Here is a 22,419-nt window from a genome sequence, read left to right on the forward strand (position 1 = left end):
AAGGTCGTAAAATCAGCTGCGACTCACTTCCCAGCCACCTTGTTTAATGATGAAATTCTGATCCCAGCTGTAGTTGTAACTCTGCACCCTCCAGCAATAAAGAACAAAAATGCTGCCAAAATAAATTCTAAATTCTCAAGCATCCTGAGGATAAGATGGAAAAAGAAATTTCTTTTACAGAGAAAAACATTAAAAGGCATATGTTGGTACATAGTACACTACATGAAATATCAGAGGAAAACAGGCGTTATTAGTTCCCTGTTACACCAAAAATCAATGTTCATTGCCGAGTTGTGCTTAGTAATAGTTCTAGGAAATCTAAGCTTGGAAAATGGTACAGAAGATGTAGATGGAATGTAAGCAGAGTATTTTCTAATTTATTTATGTTCTGAGGCTACGGAAAAGAGTGGGCACTGTGCTTAGAGGAATTTCCAGCATTATTTCCTGTTCTGGGCTCAATTTTAAATACAATATATCTATCGAGATTCTCAGTCATCCAGGTCATGGTTATCCCAAAGGTGCTTTTTTCCCCCCCTCAAAAGGCAACTGGACTTCTTCTTTTTCTTTACTTCGAAGACATTTCACTTCTCATACAAGAAACTTTCAGTTCAATTAAGCTCTTCAGTGAATTGGAGAAGCTTCTTGGATGAGAAGTAAAATGTCTTTAAAGAAATGAAAAAACAAAGTACAGTTGCTTTTTTTGGGGGAAAAAGGCCCTTTGGTTTATGTTACGATATCTCTGTCTTTTTTTTTTTATCTTATGCCCTGGCAAATCTCCAGGGAGCAATGGACAACTGTGACCCAGTTGGTATTTTTGGACTATTAATCCCATCGTTCCTTATCTTTATTACTGTTGTCTGGCTTTTGCAGTTCAACAGCCTCTCAAAGTTATGGGTCATCTATTCCCTCCCACCCTGAGAAGAAAATGAAATCATACAGGATCTTTTCAAAGGAGAGTTAGATTTCTTGAGTCAAACCTCAGCATATGCTGTACCAGGGGTGAAATCCAGCAGCTTCTGACAGGTTCTGGAGAACCGGTAGAGGAAATTTTGAGTAGTTCAGAGAACTGGTAGCGGAAATTTTGAGTAGTTTGGAAAACCAGCAAATACCACCTCTGGCTGGTCCCAGAGTGGGGTAGGAATGGAGATTTGCAATATCCTTCCCCCAGGAGTGAGGTGGGAATGGAGATTTTGCAGTATCCTTCCCCTGTCATACCCACCAAACCACACCATGTCCATCAAGCCACACCACGCCCACCAGCTGTACTCATAATGAAAGATGGATATGTGAAATAGATTACTAAATAGAAAAAACAGCAAAAATGGGCAAGCAAAAGATTTTTACAGGAAACAAGACATTTTCTCAAACCGGAAGAAGGGAGTAATTGGACTGTGGCTATGAAGAGCATAATTAGGCTTGGCCACTTTTTCCTTTAAATTTAGCTTCTGTAGTTTTGGAATTTTTTGAACTCGCTGGTAATGTTTTTGCAGCACAATACATTCTATTTTTTTTTCTTTTTTAAACTTCCTTGTTAAGAAACAGCAGAGAAGAGAGTCATTTAGATCAGGGGTCTCCAACCTTGGCAACTTTAAGACTTGTGGACTTTCCAGAGAGCTATCTGTAGGAAAATAGCCATTGTGAAGAGAGGATTTACTGGTGAAAAAAGGGTAGGGGAGCTACCAATAGCATCTTTCTTTCTTTCTTTCTTTCTTTCTTTCTTTCTTTCTTTCTTTCTTTCTTTCTTTCTTTCTTTCTTTCTTTCTTTCTTTCTTTCTTTCAGGTAGGGGAGCTTTCATTGACTCCTTTGTTTTCCTAGCCGCATTGTACTGCATCATAATCCATACCCCATCCTACCTACACACCTTCTGGTTGGCCTTGGCTTATTGTGCCTTCTCCGCCTTTTGCAACTTGGCTAGGTTATTGGCCTCTCACCCTGGATCTTGCTTAGTAGGGAAATGAAGAAGGCTTATTTCCAAATTACAGTGGAAACCAAGATTATACAGAAGGCAGCCGATGTAGTTGCAAATACATGTAGTCCTTGACTTACAATCACAATGTGTCCTACTATTTGCTTTTGTATTTTTGTATTTTATTCTATAAACTAATAAGATTTTTGATCCTGAACCACAGTGGACATCAGAAAGCCACTTGTAAGTCATAGTTCAGGCAACCATGTGACCAACATTTTTTCAACATTTTTTCAACGTTTTTCATGGCAGTTGTTAAACAGATCTTACAAGTGCACACACACCCCAATTTATGTTTTTGCCAGAAACTGGCAAAAAAATAATCACAAATTGTGGCCTGATGACAAAGCGACACTGCAACTGCTGGTAAAGGTGAACGGATTTCCAAGTGCCTGAAATGTAGTCATTTGACTGTGGTGCTCCACACCAGTTTATGATGGTTGAAAGGGATTTGTGGGCTGTAAGGCATCTCTTCCCAAACCACTGTAACTCTGAACAGTTATAAATCAACTGGTCATAAGCAGAGGTGGGTTTCAACAGGTTCTGACCAGTTCTGCAGAACTGGTAGTGGAAATTTTGAGTAGTTCGGAGGACCGGTAGTAAAAATTCTGACTGGCCCCACCCCCATCTATTCTCTGCCTCCCAAGTCCCAGCTGATTGGGAGGAAATGGGGATTTTGCAGTAACCTTCCCCTGGAGTGGAGTGGGAGTGGAGATTTTACAGTAACTTTCCCCTGCCATGTCCATCAAGCCACGTCAACCAAGCAATGCCATGCCCACCAAGCCATACCCACAGAACCGGTAGTAAAAATTTTTGAAACCCATCACTGGTCATAAGGGTGATAAGTCAAAGGCTATCAGTAGCAACAACACTGATATGAGCAACTTGGATTTGCACCTGGTGCCTTGGTTCCTTCCATCCTCTTGCTGGACCTTTATTTCTTCCTCAGAGGAAGAAGACGACTTAAGGACTGGTTTTCAAGAACTGAACTGATTAGGTAACACTCCTATTACATCATGTTTTGATTCCCATGAATCAAACAAGACTCGATAGCCAAGACATCTGGAACTTGCCAAGATAAAGAAGATTGTATCATGAGGTGTCCTTACAATGGCAGTGAGGCTCAGCTTCCTGGTAATAAAGGAACCAGAGATTTTTCAGGCTTTTATATACTGATGTTAATAGCAGTCTGCTCTTCAGACTCCTCATTTGATCTTCTAAACTTCAAAGTGGCTTTTTTTAACATTCTTTTTTTTTAAAAAAAAAGCACATGTGTTAAAGTAGTTTCTTTAATTGCTCACGAAATGCTTTTTAAATGCTTTTAATGTGAGCTTTTGATTGCATCAATCAAGTGAATCTCTGCTTTAAAGGAAAACTGTTACAATGACAAAGGAAGTTGAGAAAACCTTTAAGTGGGCCAAGATTGTTCTGTTCACTTGCGAAGGTAGAAGGGAGAATTGACAAGTGTGGTTAGAGAACCGATCCCTTCAATTTTGGACACAGAGCTGTCAGCTCAAAGCAAACAGTGCGACCCTGAAATTAAGGAATGCATTGATAAATGATTTTGTCCTGTTCGCAGGTCTATGAAATTAGGAGAAGCTTTAAGGGAACATTTACAACTATTAGGAATGAGGGAAAGAAATCCATTTAGTTCATATTTAAATGTGAATTTAGCTGCATTTGTTTTCTTGAACCAAACATATGCACTACAGTTACAATCACAACTGAGTGCAAAATTTCTGCTGCTAAGCAAGACATTTGTTAAATGTATTTTGCCCCATTTTACGACCTTCCTTGCCACGGTTGTTAAGTGAATCACTGCAGTTATTAAGTTAGTGGCACAGTTTTTAAATGAATTGGCGTCCCCATTGACCTTGCTTATCAAAAGGTCACAAATGACCTCAGGACACCGCTACCGTCATAAAGATAAGTCGGTTTCCAAGCATCTGAATTTTGATCACGTGACCATGGGGGATGCTGTAATGGTTGTAAGTATGAAAAATGGTCATAAGTCATCTTTTTCGGTACCGTTGTAACTTCAAACAGTCACTAAACAAACCGCTGTACGTCGAGTACCAGCTGTACTCTTCTCAATCCTACAACCACGAACTGAAGCAAGAATCTGAAGGAAGATCTAGACAGGGGCATTGTAATGCAAAATACAGGAAAAATAATGATGACCATTTTTTATTCCAGCGGGTTAGGGAGCCTTTTTGAAGAATGGGGTAATTTTTGTCCTTGGTTTTCACGTCAGTGGTCCAAGCATCCTTTGAACAACATTGATGGAGTGCCTCTTCCATCTGCTACTTAAGTAGTCTGCCTTTGTGTGTGTGTGTATGTGTGTGCATGCATGTGTGTGTGTGTGGTGTGTACAAGTTTGACTCCAGGTGCATAGTCCTGAAATCTTTATAGGCAACTCCCCCCTCCATAAACAATACAAAAGGAGTTGACAGGTCTGAAAGGGGCTGATGTGAAAAGATAATTAAGTGCTTTAGAGAGTGTCAAGAGTCAATAGCTCAGCACTGTCAGCACTCTCTTGTGTTACAGGCTATAATTAGATGGCATGGAGGTATAAGGGATGTTTGGCAGTTTATTTCAGCATGATCTCTGCAGGGAAAAAGCAAAGAGCTGTCTCCAAGTAAGACACTGAGAAAGAGGTGGGACATGAGATTAAAACACACACCACACACACACACACACACACACACACACACACACACCCCACCTCTGGGGACTTACACAAATAGTTATTTTTTTTCAGGAAGCTACCCCAGTCAATGCCTTTTCTATCCACCTGGACCTTTGTGACCTCCTGTTCCAAAAGAAGAATAAGGTGATCCCAAGTAATCTTTTGATTCATACTTTAAGTCCCTGGCAACTCTCTTTTTATCACTTTGGGCTTACAGAAGCTTTTAACGGTGGAGACTGGAGAAAGAAGTCACGCAACAGGGCTTCAAAGGGGCCTCCTGTTGTTCTTTAGAGGCAAATGATAACTGAACATTAGCAACAGCACGGACACCAACTGCTCCCACTGACAGATAGAGGCTCTGCTTTCTGAAACGTGGGAGAAGGTCTGTCTTCTCTTGTCCGATGCCTTCTGGCTATGGATCCCACTCCTACACAAGTTGCAGGTGGCTCCTACTCACTCAGCAGCGCAGAAACTCATAATGTCACTAGTCTGTTAATTGTTTGGTGATGTTAGTACTTGTTTTATAGCTATTTTGATTTTCTACTTTAAAGTTTAAGTTTTCTTTTTGGTATTAACCACCTTAAGTTCATGGGCTCATCAGACTAGAAAAACAGAAAATAAGAGAGGTGATGATAGCTAGCTAGATAATAGCTAGCTAGCTACCTACCCAGATATGCTCGCTCTATCTATCTATCTATCTATCTATCTATCTATCTATCTATCTATCTATCTATCTATCTATCTATCTATCTATCTTCTTTCCTACCTCCCTTCCTACCTCCTTACCTCTCTACCTCCCCCCTCCCTCCCTCCCTCCCTCCCTATCTACCTACCTACCTACCTTTCTACCTACCAACCAACCTACCTACCTACCATCCTCTATCTATCTATCATCTATCTATCTCCTTCCTACCTACCTACCTACCTATCCGTCCATTCATCCATTAGCTAGCTAGCTAGCTAGCTAGCTATCATCACCTCCCTTATATTATGTTTTTCTAGTCTGATGAGCCCGTGAACTTAAGGTGGCTAATACCAAAAAGAAAACTGTAATTTTAAAGTAAAATAGCTATAAAATTAGTACTAACATCACAGATAGATAGATGAGGCGGGGGGGGGGAGACACACAGACAGACAGACAGACAGACATGGCTATGGTAAGCCAAATATCTTTTTCTGATACAAAGACTTAAAAGAGAGCTGAAACCAATTTTTTCTGAAACCCCCACAAGGGATGAAACAGACATGGTTCAAGCATCTCAGGCTTACAGTAGATATGGTATTACCAGCAATAGTATAATTAGCTTGTGTCTTTTGCTGAATATGTTGTATATTTCATGTTTTTTTTTGAAAAAAATACCCATTGAAGCCATGCCTTTTTACTTATAAAATTTATACATGAGAGAAATCTGCAATCTGACATATCCCATAGCAACTCTAGCTTCAATCTTACTTACTTACTTAATCTGAGTTTTAAGGCAGCCGTGCTAAACTTGGTGTCTTGCTAATATCTGTCTCACAATTCTTGTAATTTGCAGGCAGTTTGGCTAATGCCAGGCAATTAAGCGGTGTTGTAGACCCACATATCTGCAGAGCAGCACATTGTTGAACTTTGACTTAATAAAGCCTCTCCAAATCTAGGTGTAACAAGTGGATGCAACGAACACATCAGACTGTATCTTGCCTATAAATACTCATTAATCTTCTGCTATAGGGAGGTGGAATATATCATGCGATCTTGAAATTCTACGAATGGTAGACTAAAATATCTGGGGGATATTAGGTTAGAAAGGCTAATTTAGAATGTATTCAGCTGTGCACTGGAATGTGTTGACACTGGGTTAAACATATGCTCTAAGTGAAATGTAAGATGCACTAGAATATAATAAAAGATTGATAGGTATAGTTGGATTGCAAATTCTAATTCCATGAGTAGCTTTAAATGCTTGTTAAAGGAACAAATATGTGATGGCATGCACTATTCATGTATATAGGATGAGAATGTGGTAGGTCTTATAATGCCTTCTCCATTTGGGTGCTTTTATAAGCACATCTAAAAATCTAAGATGACCCCTTTGAAAATTTATTGGACATGGATCTGTGAATGTAGGTTTAATTTCCTGCTGTTGATAATTTTCGCCACATTAGTTTCTTCTAGTCAGTCAAAATGAATCAAATAATCTTTTATATAAGTGCCCTTCTACCAAATTCCAAGCACATCTAATTGAGTTCAGTGGTCCTTAATTCCAAATAAGTGTGCATACAGGATTGCAGCCTCATATACCCAAAGCTTCAATAATATGTGCATCTAATCATTAGCTTTACCGCCTAATCTACTTTTTCTCTTTCCTTCTAAATCAGCTTAACCTAAAACATGAAGATTCTAAGAATTAAACTCCAGCACACCTGGAAGGCGCCAGTTTAAGAAGGCTGTTTTTACAATTGTTAAGCAACCTGTTTCAATAGAACAAACCTATTAACCATATTCTAAGGAACTCAGAATATCTCTTTTGTACAACTCAAATCTCCCGGCAAGGATTTCTCACTTTCTAAAACTAGAGCATCTGCATGGAGTGCAAGAGAATTAGTCCTCACCAGTAATACATGTTATTGAAAAGCTAGCTCTGCGAAGCCCGTTTTCTACATCCTCTGATTTATTTTAATTAGACGTTAGCAGCAGACGAGTTCATATGATTACCGTTATAATTATTGCTCTACCCGTCGTCCACATTTCCATTAATGTTCCACTTGGTAGTTGGCAATAAGCAGAAATAAAATATTAGGACTTTTGAAATAGGAGATTACTAATTAGCACAATTCTCCAAAGATACAGAATAATTTATTAATTATGATCATCCTCATTATTCCAAAAGCAAAGTTTCCCTGGGATACCTGCGTGCTTCCTTCCTGCTTCCCCAGCAGTCCTCTCTGCTCTGTAATTGCAAAGATATGTGTGTGAGAGCCAAAGCTGACGGTGAGCCAGAAATGAAGTCTGGGGAAAGGGGCATGGAAAGGAAGCCTGCTTTCTTTGCTCCAGCAAAAAAAGTGATTGGCAATACAGCTGGCTTTTGTGCAGAAGGAAAGCTTTATGTCTATTTTGTGAGAGCAGGAGTCAGTTTTCATTATCCTTAAAATTTCCATGAAGATTGCACTTGACTTATCTCTGGTGCTCCCTCAAACTAGTAGATCCAGGGGTGAAATTCAGCAGATTCTGACAGGTTCTGGAGAACAGGTAGCAGAAATTTTGAGTAGTTCAGAGAACCGGCAAATACCACCTATGGCTGGTCCCAGAGTGGGGTGGGAATGGAGATCTTGCAATATCTTTCTCCCAGAAGTGTGGAGGGAATGGGGATTTTGAAATATCCTTCCCCTGCCATGCCCACCTAGCCACGCCCACCAAGCCACATCATGCCCACCAAGCCATGCCCACAGAACCGGTAGTAAAAAAATTTGGATTTCACCACTGAGTAGATCCATGGGGTCTTTGGTGCTCTCTGAGCTTGGTTTGTTCTCTTGCAAATATTTCATTACCAAAGTAAGTAACATCATCAGTGTGAGCCTTTGGTTCTAAAACAGGGGTGTCAAATTGGATTTCTTCGAGGGCCGGACCAGCATTGTAGTTGTCCTCCGTGGGCTGGAGGGTGAGGAAGGGAGTGGGGGGAGACAGGATGGACACCTCCTGCAGAACCCTGCCAGCCAAAATGGGGCACGGGGGGCCATGCGTGGCCTCCCCGTGCCTCGTTTTCGCCCTCCATGGCCTCCATCAGCGCTCTGTCATCCAAACATGGGCCATACAGAGGCCCTGCAAGGCCCCTGCATGGCCCATTTTTTGGGGGGCTTCCTGACCTCCAGCAGCACTCTGCCCCTATGGAGGGGACCCAGATTGTTGGGGGCAATATGCTGACTCTGTAAACTGCTTAGAGAGGGCTGTAAGCCACTGTAAGCAGTATATAAGTCAAAGTGCTATTGCTACTCCTAAAACAGGCCTGAGGAACTCTAGGAGTTGAAGGCCACCCATCTTAAAGTTGCCAAGTTTGGGGACCTAAATGTCAAAGCAGATCCTTTATTCGGAGTGCTTTACAATCCTATTGTATTCGTTGTGTTTACCAAGGTTATAAAAGTGCCAGGCCAGTTTTTCAGAGCATTTGTGGGATGTCTCCCATATGCTGATGACCTCTATTTCTGTCTCTTCTTTTTCATCTAACCCAGGTGAAGAATGAAGAAGGCTGTGTAATAAAATTAAATGGCTTTGTGAATAAAAGGGAAGACAGGATGCTGAGTCTGTGACTTACAAAAATAAAAATAGCTGTCCATGATATACCAACGGCAGAGATACTAATGGGTGATTTATGAGGTGTACTTTTTCGTGACTGAATGTTAAAGATAGTAAGAACTAAGGACATATGAAAGGAGGAAAAAAGATGGAAATGTACACACACTCATCTACATTTGCATACCGGTACCCATATTGCTTGTTGGATAGGCATGAAAGAAAAAGAATGGGATTATCATACCCTCAGATGCCAACAAAATTTGGCCTATCTTATCTTGTACCACAGAGGGATTCAGCACAGGTGGGGTGTGTGTACGACTTGTTCATGCATTTCTTAATTTTATGTAATCAGATTAGTACACAGCCCCAAGCTTGCATCTAAGTACTCGGGGAAAGAAGTAGGAAGTGGAATGCATCCTTCCATAAGTAACAATATCATATCAGCTATGAACAAGAAAGAAGCAACCATGGAGGGTGAGGGTGGGAGAAACTCCACTGAGATTCTAATGCTTCCAATAGACATAAAATGTTGAAGGAAAAAAAATATATTTGCTCCATGGTTAAAGGGAAAGGGAAAGGTTCCCCTCGCACATATGTGCTAGTCGTTCCCGACTCTAGGGAGCGGTGCTCATCTCCGTTTCAAAGCCAAAGAGCCAGAGCTGTCCGAAGACGTCTCCGTGGTCATGTGGCCGGCATGACTCAACGCCAAAGGCGCACGGAATGCTGTTACCTTCCCACCAAAGTTGGTCCCTATTTTTCTACTTGCATTTTTTATGTGCTTTCGAACTGCTAGGTTGGCAGAAGCTGGGACAAGTAACGGGAGCTCACCCCATTACGTGGCACTAGGGATTCGAATCGCTGAACTGCCGACCTTTCAATCAACAAGCTCAGCGTCTTAGCCACTAAGCCACTGCGTCCCTAATGATTAAAGCTGTGTAAATGAGGTCACCAGACAAAGATTGCCTTCCACCTAAGACAGATGCGGGCAATTAATTTTCCCAAAGGGCCACATGAATAACTGGGACTGTGACCCAACCAATTACACCTAGCTCACTTATAAGACTGCAGTTTGACCAAGGCAATGGTAGGTAGCTGAGCCCAGATCCCCTCATGTGATGTCCACCACCATCTCCTGAGGCTGCTCCAGGCAAGGGGGAAGCACTGTGCAGGCACAGAAAAGCACTTTCTCTTCTCGTCCTCCCGTATTCGCCAGCTGACTGAAGCAGCACCCGGTGGACTGCATAGAACCAAATCCGACTTGGCTTCTTTTCCTGAGCCCTGAGGCAAACTTCTTTACATTTGATTTCTAATTTCCAACTGACCTCACATGGACTAGACAGATGGCCAAAGGCCCATAGTTCCAGGGTAAAATGCCCTGGTCTGATCTAAGGCCAAAGTATAGCTATCTCCAGTGGGGTGCTGTAGCCTAGTGGTTAAGACACTGGGCTTGTTGACCGGAAGGTTAACAGTTCAAGACCCAAGTATCACATGATGGGATGAGCTCCCATTATTTGCCCCGTTTCCTGCCAACCTAGCAGTTCAAAAGCATGCAAATGGAAGTAGATAAATAGCTATCACTTCAGTGGAAAGATAACAGCTTTCTGTATTCCTCAGCATATGGCCATGCTACCCACATGACCATGGAAGCATCATTGGAGAATACTGGCTCTCTTGGCTAAGAAACGGAGATGTGCACTGTCACCTAGAGTCAGACATGACTGGGCAGGGGAAACTTTTACCTTTTTGAAAGACAGATATTTTGCATCCTGTCTATATGTTCAATATATTTAATTTTCCACACTTCTTTTTAACAATATCATGATTAAAACTACCCCATTCCATATAAATGAAATGATGGGACTACCTTCAGTAGCTTTGTCATCTATTTTATGAATTATGCCTATTTATAGAGGGCATAGTTAGCCTCTCACTTATTTTTAAAAGTTACAGATATATCACCTAAATCAGGAAAATGCATGTTACAGCTTTGATTTATTCTGTTTTTTAAAACATTTCATAAGTTACTTTATTTTCATCACCCATAAAAGTGAAGAGAGTCATATTATTTCTTTGTAACTTCTCTTTACATCACTTCTGTTTCCATTCCAATTCCACCAATTCCATTGATCCTTCAAATGCATTTTGAACACATCTACAATCATATTTCTTTATGGGGATCAGAGAACAGAATAGCAGAGTTGGAAGGGACCTTGTTGGTCCTCTAGTCCAACTTCTGCTCAAGTAGGTGACTCTATACCGTTTCAGATAAGTGATTGTTGAATCTTCTTAAAAACCTCCAGTGCTGAAGCACCCACAACTTCTTTCACTGATTAATTGTTCTGTCAGAAAATTTATCCTTATTTCTAAGTTGTTCTTTCCTTGATTAGTTTCCATCCATTGCTTCTTGTCCTACCTTAAGTGCTTTGGAGAATATATTGATAAGGATTCAGAAATACTGACAACACCATCACTTGCCTCCAATATTTGGTCTGTGTGTGGGGGAGGGAAAGGGTCACAAAGTTCAATTCTTACAGAAAAGAAGTAGAGATGGAATTTATAGAGCTTAGTCCTTGCTTTATTCTCTTGAGATATTGAAAGAGAGAACTGTAAAACTGTAAAGCCAGGGTTTCCCTCCCAGGATCTACTAGAGCAGGGGTGTCAAACCTATGATGTCATGTTGTTGTCACCTGACGTATCACAAGTTTTTTCCACTTCGCTAAACTGGGGGTGGGCAGCAAGTTTGACACCCCTGTACTAGAGTAACCAAAGATTAGAAACTAGCAGTAGGTATGAGTCAAGTTTTGTTCACCAATTGGGAAATGAGACACCGCGAATTCCATAAAACTCCAGTGCCCCCCAGTTTGAAACTGGCTTTAAAACAGTATTTATATCCTATGAATGCTAAAAGTACGTGGGTCAGCTGTTAAAGAAAGACATGTGATCAGGAGGGTGCAGAATTCATCCTGAGCTGCACAAAACTTTACTGAGTAAATGTGTGATAGGATGTAGTCTGGAGTTGCAGGAGGAAGGTCTTTTCCATCTAGATCAGTGGTTCTCAACCTTTATAGTGCTGCGACCCCTTTAATACAATTCCCCACGATGTGGCGACCCCTTTAATACAATTCCCCACGATGTGGTGACCCCTTTAATACAATTCCCCATGATGTGGCGACCCCAACCATAAAATTATTTTCGTTTTGAGTTTATCGCACTTGAAGCCGTATTGGCTAGTGATCTGAACTGCTTGCAATTACCTTGAGGACAGAGGCATTAAAGTGGAGACTCCTCCCCTATTAAGTTTATTGCGCCTGAAGCCAGATTAGGCTAGCGATTGGGAGTGATTGCAGCTGGCTTGAGAGGGAGACATCAGAGCAAAGATTTCTCTCTTTTTTAATTCATCGCGCCTGAAGCCGAATTCGGCTAGCGATTTGAAGAGCCTGCAGCTGGCTTGTGGAGTCAACCATTGGAGCGCGATTCTTCGACTCACAAGTATACTTCCCATATTTCCGATGGTCTTAGGCGACCTCTGGCAAATCGTCATCCCGACCCACAGGTTGAGAACCACTGATCTAGATACTAATCAAGCTGAACCTTTAAATGTTAGAATGCTGTACCCAATAGCATAAGACAGACAGATGATAGTCAGGCAGTCAATTTGTAGCATGAAAAGCTAAGGGAAGTTGTACAAATTCTTTGAACCATGATCATTTAATTTGGCCTTTGGGAGGGCAGATCCAGAGCACAACCTCAATTTCATTTCATTACATCAACTCCTGTGATTTTTCTCCCAAAAAAATTGATTACTCCCTTCAGTCACATGAAAATAGCAAATAGAAATGGCTTGTACTCACTAAATAAGTAAAGCAAAAACTTGAAGTTGTAACTGCATTTTGTGTTCTGGTGGATAGAAAAAGGTTTTAAGTCACTGCTTTTTCCCCCCTTTCTTTTTCCCTTTCCCCCTTTCCCCCTACTTTACTATTCCTTTTTCCCTCATGATCTTTGGTTTTATTTATATTTTAAACTATAATAAACTTTAACTTTTTTTTTTTAAAAAAAGTACAAATAAATGATGCTTTTGTCCAAGGCCATAAAGATCATCCAAGATTTTGAATGGTACCTCAGCTTACTATGGTACTGAAAAAAGTGACTAATAACCAGGGGTGAAATCCTCCCTATTTGGACTGGATCAGCCGATTCGGTAGCGATGGTGGCGAGTGGTTCGGAGAACCGGTAGCAAAAATCCCTGCACCGTCCTGCCCATGCCCAGCTGAGTCACGTGATCATCTGAGCCTTTTTTTTTACTTTTAAGAGCATTTTTTTTACAACCTCTTTGGCCAAATAGGTTGTAAAAAATGCTTTTGAAAAGTAAAAAAAAAAGGCTCTGATGATCACAGCTGGGCCACATGATCATCAGAGCCTTTTTTTTACTTTTAAAAGCATTTTTTTACAACCTCTTTGGTCAAAGAGGTTGTTAAAATAATGCTTTTAAAAGGCTGTGACAATCTCAGCTGAGTTGCCTGATTGTCGGAGGCTTTTTTTTTTTACTTTTAAAAGCATTTTTTTTAAGAGGTTGTAAAAAAAATGTCTTTAAAAGTAAAAAAAAAAGATCTCTTACCACAGCTGATCACCCCCCGGTGCGCTGTTCTACTTACCGCATGTCTCCTTTTACCATGCACCGTGCGTGCGCACCTCACATTTGGTGTGTGGTATGCACTGCGCATGCGCGCCAGCGAACCAGTAGTAAACCGGTTCAGATTTCACCACTGCTAATAACCATTTTTCTCATGACTGCTACAACATCTTCATGATCACATGATTAACATTCAGATACTTGACGACTGGCATACATTTATCCTGGTGACACTGTCCTGGGGTTACCTGATCATTTTTTGCCACCTTCCATCAAGCAAAGTCAATGGGGAAACCAGATACATTTAACAACCATGTTACTAACTTAACAACTGCAGTGATTCACATAACAACCGAAGCAAGAAAGATTGTAAAATGTGGCAAAAGTCACTTGACAACTATCTTGCTTAGCAACGAAGATTTTGTCGTTGTAAGTTAAGGACTAGCTGTATATGGCTTTGAGGCCACCAGTTGAGCATCCTAAATTACAGAATGAGAAAAAACTAAAAGAACATAATGTTAAGATGTTGAACAGCTTCATATTCATATATGTTCAAGTTTGTGCTTTCTTTTAAAGTACAGACTTCTATTGCAGCAGTTTGTAACTTTCTTTTAAAGTACGGACTTCTAATGGAGCAGACTTTGTCTTATGGGATCATTTGTAGAACTGTTTGATTAAATATGGGCCTTCAGGAATTGTTCCTTGAGGAACTTCAGATCCAGATCAACAGGACTGGAAGAGCCGTTTCTTCCGTCTGGTTTTTCTCCATTATGAAAACACGATTGCTGATGATACCTTCAGGGTATTGTTTCGAAGAAATCATTTGTACTCTTCACAGGAAAAAAACACACCAAAGAACAAAATCTAAATTCCCATTCAGGTAAAATGTAAGTACTTACTAGTATTAATAAAAGAAAACACGGGTCTGAGAAGCTAAAAAGATGTCCTTCCTTCCCGCTTTTGTTGAAACAAAACAACAAGCTGTTTAAAATGTTAAACCTAAGTGATTTTTTTTTTAACGTTTACATATTACAGTTCTTTGGCACTTGAAATCATTTGAATTTTTTTTAAAATAAGGGGGCTTGTTAAAATGGGGGAGGACATCTTTCTGACAATGGGGAGGGGGAAGAGCAGCATTTTAAATTGCCCCCTTTGACATCAATAAATAATGAGAGCAGAAATTGCTTTTTTACAAATGTAAATGAAATGCAATAAGCAAATTTAACTAATCTGCCAGTTTGATTGCTTTGTTTGGTATTTCACCACAGTGAGCAAAGAGTTCAAAAAAAAAAAAAAAGAGGTTTGGAAGGAGGGTTCATGTAAATTTGAATTTTTATAAAGTAGAATATGAGTTGGTAGTGTGGTGACCCTAAAAATTCAAAACTCAAAAGTCTCTCTTCAGGGGTATCAAGGCAGCAGAAAAGAATAAAGTTCTGCTTTGTAGGGTGAAATAATTAACATTCAACGCATGTTTCATTTTCTCACACAGAAACACACAAATACGTCTTATTATTTATTAACATCATGATATTTTAAAGCCCATGTGTGCTGAAAAAAGTACCGCTGTGTCTAATGAAGATTATTTTCAGCAAAAGTAATGAATGCATTTCACTCTATTTATTGATATATAATAAAACAAAAATCCAGAATGATGGTAAGACATAAAGAATGCCAGTACAACTAAAAACAAACCAAAAAGCCCCAAAAGAATTAAATCTGTGCTTCTGTAGATAAACTTGGTGGGCTTCAAGATATTCGTGAAAATGTGGACATTTCATGTAGACAGGGACATGGGAGAAGGACTTAATGTTTTAGTCTCTGAAGTATGATTTCTAATTTTTTATTCTTTTCTACACTTGTTTGTAAATTTGATTTGCATTGTTAATCCCAATTATATATAGTCCCAATTATATATTGGATAATTCTACACCACTCAAAGTTGGCTCCCTGGAGTGGGCCATAAATCCTTGCAAATAAATGAATGAACACATCCCTATTTCAGAGGGGAGCACCTCACAACAGTAATTCATATTTTCAGGAATACGCCACTGAACTACTGCAATGCATTCTACATGGAACTACTCAGAAATTTCGGTTATCCTGAAATGCAGTTACCCAGAATAGCTCACTTATTGACCTTGGACATATTACATTTGTGCTCCAGGACCTGCCAATTAGCATCCACATGCAATTCAAGGCCCCTTAGCATGAAAACATATTCAGAGCTACTAGCTCCAACAAATATTTACCAGGCCAACTTGTCTGTCACAGGAAAAACTGTTGGGAGTCTGCCATTTATTTAAGATATATGCTGTTTGTCTGTGGTAGAATCTATAGCTGTGATGGTGAACCTATGGCAGACTCCCTCTCTGATGGCACACGAGCTGTCAGCCCAGTTCAGCTCTGCTGTGCATGCCGACCAGCTGATATTCGGGTTTCTGCCACGCATGAGCAGGGGATAGGGTGCATGGAGACCATGTGTGCATGTGTGGGGAACATGGCGCGTGCGGGATGGGGCTGCACACACATGCAGGGGGACAGGGCGCATGCATAGGGCCACGCAGGCATTGCATGTGGGCGCGCTTTGGACACTCGGTTTGGAAAAGGTTAGCTATCACTGATCTATATTTTGCGATAGCTTCCTATTCAAGTTCTGGTTCCCCCTTCCGTAAACCAATAAAAACAGAGCAATTCTGAAGTATCAATGATGTTTTCTAGGATAGATGGCTGTTCAAAGGTCTTTTAAGTTTTATAATTTTGCTAGGGAAGGGGAGGTTGTAATCTTATACTACTATAAACTGCTAAAAGGTAATAAATCCAATAAATCTGTTTAAATAAATAAATATGCTTTTCTTTAATCATCATCCACAGTTCAGTGGAAAAATGGCATCTGTAGTTGTTTGGGACCAACCTGCCATGACATAGCAAGGCTTCAGGAAGTTGTTTTGCATTCTTTCTCTTTTGAAATCCACTACAGATCTTACCTACTGAATACATGCCCAGCTAATGAACTGCAACTAAGGTGTCACTTCATTCCAGTCTCTTTTGCTTTGAAGCACCTAGGAAAACCATGATCAAATCTTCCAATATTCTGTTCATGTTTTTCCCTATGGGACAAAAAGATGCTGCTTCTCTCTCTCTCTCTCTCTTTAAAACACTTTAAGTCTATTTTTGTGGCAGAGTTGAGCTTTGTTACAAGATGGTTGAGTTACGACAAGATGGCAGACATAAGCGCTGTTACAAGATAGCTGAGTTGTTACAAGGTGGTGGAGCTGAGCTTTGTTGCAAGATGGTTGAACTGTTAAAGAGGGAGGGTAGAGTTGAGCATGGTCCCAAGGTGGTTGCAAGATGCGGTCAAAAGATGGCTGAGAGAGACATTTTCTTCTTTTCTTTTCCTCCCTGGGGCATATTTCTCTGTCATTTTATGATATCTCTATCTGTCCACATGCACACCTAAAAAAACCCACCCTGATGGCTTCCACTGAAATTTAACTGTAGCACAGAAAGACAGGAAGGCTGCAACCTGTCACAAAGATGACATTATAAAGATATAGAGGACAGTAGTCTTTGGCCACTCTGTAAAGGGATAAGTGCCAGAAGCCTGCAGCTCACCTAGAAGAATTTTTCTAAAATACTATTCTTGAAAGTAAGTTCTTTTCTCTCAAACTAGTCATTTAAAATAAATAATTTCTTATCATGCCACTAATCTTTTAGAGGAGCGTGGACAACTTTAAAATGAAGGCTCTTAGTGGCTAGTCTTTTGACAGACAAAATTCTTGAAAAAAAGAATCAAAATTCAGTTTCACCAAAAAATTTTCAGAAGAACTCCCCCCCCCATCATTAAGTGGGGTAAATTTGCTAAATAGATTTGATCGGAAGAATATAATGATTCTTTTATGTTACATTTTAGGGCTCTGCCGGGGAAGAAAAACTCCACTTGTTTTTATTTAAACATAGTCATTCATTTTGTTTCCATTCATTTTATTTTTTTTCTTACTCTAAATTACCTTTATTTTATTTTTCATTAAAAAAAAAACCACATTGGTTTCAGTGGGAGTCATGACCAATACTCTGCTATCTGTTATTTGTGTATATATTTAAATAAGCCACACGGTAAGACATGTCTGTATTCCCCTTTAAGTGTTGGTTTAAGGAATTCATGTTGAACGGGTTCACATTAAAAATCTGAGCTGAACAGTTTTACTTCCCATCTACCAAAATTTTAGTTGTGTATTTTGTTGTCACCTAGAACTTCTCTGTTATGTCACAAGCCTTTCCAACTAGTTAAAAAAATTGTTGCAATAAAAAACAAATGGGAAGCAATCAAATAGACAAGAAATGTACTCATTAATTTGAATTCCCATTCTGTTTTAGGCTTGAAATAAATACAGCTTATTCACTTCATTTTTTCATTCACTTTAAAATAAATACATAAAAGGTAAAGGTTCCCCTTGCACTTGGTCACGTGGCCGGCATGACTCAATGCCAAAGGCGCACGGAACGCTGTTACCTTCCCACCAAAGGTGGTCCCTATTTTTTCTACTTGCATTTTTACGTGCTTTCGAAACTGCTAGGTTGGGACTACTAACGGGAGCTCACCCCGTTACATGCCTGTACTAGGGATTCGAACTGCCAAACTGCCAACCTTTCAATCGACAAGCTCAGCTGTCTTATAAATACATATTTATAAATTATTAAATAGATAGCTACCTGTAATCATCATAAAGATCTCTGAGCCTGTTTTAGCTTTGCTAATACTGAACTATTGTAGAGTAGTATTTTCTTGATTTTTGTTCTTCTAAATATTATTCATTTGATTATTATTACCTATATATTATTTATATATATAAATATATAAATAGGTCTTTGGTTGTTCGGGTTTTCTCTCGTGTAAAATTGGAAGTGTCTTGGCGACGTTTCGACGAAGTCTCATTCGTCATCTTCAGGCTTCAGCTTCGTGCTTCTGGGAGCAATGTGTGATCGCAGCTGTTTCTTCTTTGAACTGCTAGTGGGAGTTTGAACTGATTGGGTGGGAGCTTGGCTGTGCTCTGATTGGCTAGGGGGTTTTGTGCTCTGATTGGCTGGGGGTGTGTCCTGTTTGGGTGGGGGCTTGGTTGTGCTCAGTTTAGTCTATGTTGCAGGGGGATTTGAGCTGGTGAGCTGCATTGCTGTTGTTTGGCTTCGTGGTTGTGCTACATCTTCATAGTGGGTATCAGTCTGCTGAGTATATGAAATCCCATGCACCGCCTGCCCCACCACATACATATATATATATGTATATCCAAAAAGAACCCCCCACTAAAATCAAAGACAGAGAACAAGAAAACAGCACAGCCCTCCTTCCATATATAAAAGGCACCACAGACAGAATCAGCAAGATCCTCCACAAACATAACATCAAGACAGCATTCTGCACAAACCAAAAAATATCCACCATCCTAAGAAACCCCAAAGACAAAATTGAGTTAGAAAATCAAGGAGTATATGAAATCCCATGCACCGCCTGCCCCACCACATACATCGGACAAACCAACAGAAGAATAAGTGCACGCATTGAAGAACACAAGAACTCAGTCAAAAAAGAGGAACCAACTTCTTCCCTGGTCCAACACCTTAAAGCCACAGGACACGATATTGACTTTAAAAAGACCAGACCTATCGCCAAAACTGAACATTTTAACAACAGAATAATCAGAGAAGCCATCGAGATAGAAAAACGCCCACACAGCATGAACAAACGAGATGATACCTCCCGCCTACCAGCCATTTGGAAACCTGCCCTTATTGACAAACGTGTCCCTAACACGAGGAATGACACCAGACCCACACTCACGAGGTCCACACAGGATGTCACCACCACACATCCACCCAGAAAGCACACCCAAACCCACACTGATCAGGAAGCACGACCAAGGACCAGAAGCCAGACCGCAGCTGCAACATTAGCCATTTCAAACCCCTCCAATCCATACATGCAGCAGACTGACACCCACTATGAAGATGTAGCACGACCACAAACATGAAGCCAAACAGCAGCAGTGCAGCTCACCAGCTCAAAACCCCCTGCAGCACAGATTAGACTGAGCACAACCAAGCCCCCACCAACACAGGACACACCCCCAGCCAATCAGAGCACAGATAAAACCCCATCCAATCAGAGCACAGCCAAGCTCCCACCCAATCAGTTCAAACCCCCACTAGCAGTTAAAAGGAAGAAACAGCTGCGATCACACATTGCTCCCAGAAGCACGAAGCTAAAGCCTGAAGATGACGAATGAGACTTCGTCGAAACGTCGCCAAGACACTTCCAATTTTACACGGGAGAAAACCCGAACAACCAAAGACCTATATATATATATATATATATATATATATATATATCCTAAAATAGGTACATGTACCTATTTTACCTAACCTATCCTTAATGATTACTAAGAAAACTACTAGATCCCCCCCCCTATTTTGAATAGAAATGAATGGTCCTTGGCAGCTACCTAATTTTGTTAAATCACAGTAAAAATATTAGCATGGGTAGAAAGATTCTGTATCAATTCTCCCACCCAAACTAGTTGTAGGATCTATATCTCTGAGCTTATGATCTGGTGTCTTAGTACATTATGGATCCCACTCAGTGGTGGGTTTCAAATTTTTTTACTATCGGTTCCGTGGGTGTGGCTTGGTGGGCGTGGCATGGGTAGGATACTGTCAAATCTCCATTTCCTCTCAATCAGCTGGAACTCAGATGACAGAGAATAGATGGGGGTGGGGCCAGTCAGAATGTTTACTACCAGTTCTCCGAACTACTCAAAATTTCCACTATCGGTTCTCCAGAACTGGTCAGAACCTGCTGAAATCCACCTCTGTCCAACTATGTCATGAAAATGTATGAGAAGCCTTGAGGAAAAGAAGGAGAGATGCTGCTTAGGAAATAGGGAAACTGGCTCCAGATAAGGGTTAAGGGAGTGGTTTGCCTTGGACTGTTTGTGGGAATTTAATTACTCTAAGCTGATGACACACTTAACTTCACCCTCCAGCTCTGCCTGCTCCTCTCCTACCAGGAGCCCAAAATGACGTAACCATTACAGAAAGAAACTGAGAAAGGACCAGCCCCCCACCGCCCATGGACCAGGCAGTTAAAAGTGGTGAGTTGGAAGTTTGTACCTTCAAATTAGCAAAATTCTGTTAATGTAGCCTTACAATAAAGTAGAATTCATTCATCTAATCCTATTTCCAAACTAGTTTACCTGGGAGAGTTGACCCACTTATTAAGGACTGTATTTACCTAATAGAAAACATAGATTGGAAAATAATTATACATGGACCAATTACCAAACTGTAAAGCAGGAAACAGAATCTGATTTGTTACTATTGTTAATCAAGAACAGTTATGGACATGCTAAAAAAAGGAGACAGAGAGAACTGGCCAAACAAGCAGCCAGAGGTAAAATAATAATATCCATCAAGAGTCCAAAAAATTATAGGGAAAGTATCTTCTGAGCCTCTTGCCTCACCCACTACCAAACTGTGGATTATGTTGTCTCTTATCTGATTGTTACCTTGGCAGCATCTCTTTGCCCAGTCTCCCAAGGTGGAAACTGATCCAAGAAAGAAGCAACTTAGAACTAAGGAGAAATTTCCTGACAGATAGAACAATTAATAAGTGGAACGACTTACCTGCAGAAGTTGTGAATGCTCCAACACTGGAAATTTTTAATAAAATGTTGGATAACCATCTGACTGAGATGGTGTAGGGTTTCCTGCCTGGGCAGGGGGTTGGACTAGAAGGCCTCCAAGGTCCCTTCCAACTCTGTTGTTATATAAGGTCATTCCCACATACTGTTACAAAGCCCCACCTTTTTTGTGTTTATATTGTGATATCATATCTACCATTTTGATTACTTTTTATGAACCTTGTGACATAGGCTACTCTGCTGATTACTTCTCAAGGGCAGGAAGAATGCCATCTTCTTCTCACACCAATAGCAATAGGTGCCTTGGGCGCAATCCCTAAACATCTGGAGCACCACACTGTTGGCGTTGACAAAATCACCTTCAATCAATTGCAAAAGGCAGCTTCAGTCGGAATAGCTTACATCCTGCAATGATTCCTTTAACACCATCAAAAAAGAACATCTGCCTATCCTGGTACTCGATAGAGAGATAAAAAATGCTAAATCCAATCTAAACATCTGGCTGCCTGTGCAACGGATCATAATGCCTCATAACAATTTTACATGTTCATGACAGATTAAAATACTCTTTCCTCTTGGCTCTGAAAAACATGCATTTAAGGAGCCATGAAGTTTTACTGTAAATATTCTATTTCTATGACCTTAAGTTGGTTGGCTTGTTTCTTAAATTTAGTAAGAAAGATTCAGCTAGTATTGGGAGAGGTTTGAACAGTTGTAAGTGGCTTCTTAAGATGCCATTCTCAGGACTGACTTCTTCTGGATCATCAGGGGGATAAATGAGATGCATATTCATCTCCTAAAAGAACCCTGCCCCCACTGCACAGTCTTGACACAGGGGCAGGGTGAATATAGTTGAAGAAGATGGCTATGTGTCAAATGGAGTGTGATTATGTCACTCATTTTATTTTCCATTGTATATAATTTAAAAGCATACTGTCATGGTAGTTTTGATAATTAAAACAAGTTCCCACTGTTGTTTATAATTATCATTTTAAAACTTGACATTTGAAGGTTCTCTACATGTCTTAATTTTCTTTTCAAAGTATGTGCTGAGTTGAGGGGAACCTTGTTTTAGCCATTGGTTTTTGGGTTGCTGCCCTAGCACGATCCATGAAATCAAGAACTTGTAATAGGAGCTCAGCTATTCAAAGCAGATACAAATTTACACT

Source organism: Ahaetulla prasina, chromosome 2 (genome assembly GCF_028640845.1).
Source record: "Ahaetulla prasina isolate Xishuangbanna chromosome 2, ASM2864084v1, whole genome shotgun sequence".
Lineage (NCBI taxonomy): Eukaryota > Metazoa > Chordata > Lepidosauria > Squamata > Colubridae > Ahaetulla > Ahaetulla prasina.